General features: G+C 40.4%; 1 protein-coding gene across 1 annotated transcript in view; it reads right to left on the bottom strand.

Moving 5' to 3' along the window:
• The window catches only part of LOC119592914, a 118,074-nt gene that overhangs the window by 26,552 nt on the left and 90,832 nt on the right, over window positions 1–690 (bottom strand). The gene's annotated exons all lie outside the window — the stretch shown is intronic.

Below are 690 nucleotides of genomic sequence, written 5' to 3'. Positions count from 1 at the left end.
TCTGTTGAGGTTTTATATTCTAAAATTAGTAAACGTCAGGAATTAAGTGACTTTCATCATTGTAAACTAAAATAAAAGGTAGTTACCAAAGATCACTATATTCTCCCCGTGTAAAACCGCCATCCTCCGACTTATTTAGTGTCTCTCATTCAAAGAGCCATTTGCACTATTTTATAGGACTCCAGTTCGAAATAAAATGCTTGTGTTGTAAATGTTGGTTTCATGAATACGAAATTCTCTGCACGTTCTAGCCTCCGAGATGGAATTTACCCAGAAATACAACAGAAGTTCCCAGGCATTAAGTTTCCCTTCGCATTAACAAAACAAGGCAGGAGTTGTGGGCCGCGTTTCCAAAGAAGGTGCTTTCACCCTCAAAGCCCAGTGCGAAAGTTTACGTTACATTGAAAATATGCGTCGCCCTGACTTTTACCACTTAGCTCGGTGCATATCGCGACCGTATGGATGTGATGTATGGGGAACGGATAACTACTTTTGCTTTCTCCCTTCCTTCCTCTTCGCATTAAAGTTGTAGGACCAAACCGCCTCGCAAATTCTTTTGTACCTTATACGATCGCACGAAACACAGGGAACAAAGAATTGGGGAAAGAATCAGTCCATTCAGGAGAATATGTGAATCGAGATTTGCATATCATCTGCATATGCAGTATCAACATATCAAAGTTTGGTGAG

The sequence above is a fragment of the Penaeus monodon genome, chromosome 31 (genome assembly GCF_015228065.2).
Source record: "Penaeus monodon isolate SGIC_2016 chromosome 31, NSTDA_Pmon_1, whole genome shotgun sequence".
NCBI classification, from domain to species: domain Eukaryota; kingdom Metazoa; phylum Arthropoda; class Malacostraca; order Decapoda; family Penaeidae; genus Penaeus; species Penaeus monodon.
This window is presented reverse-complemented; position numbering and strand designations above follow the sequence as displayed.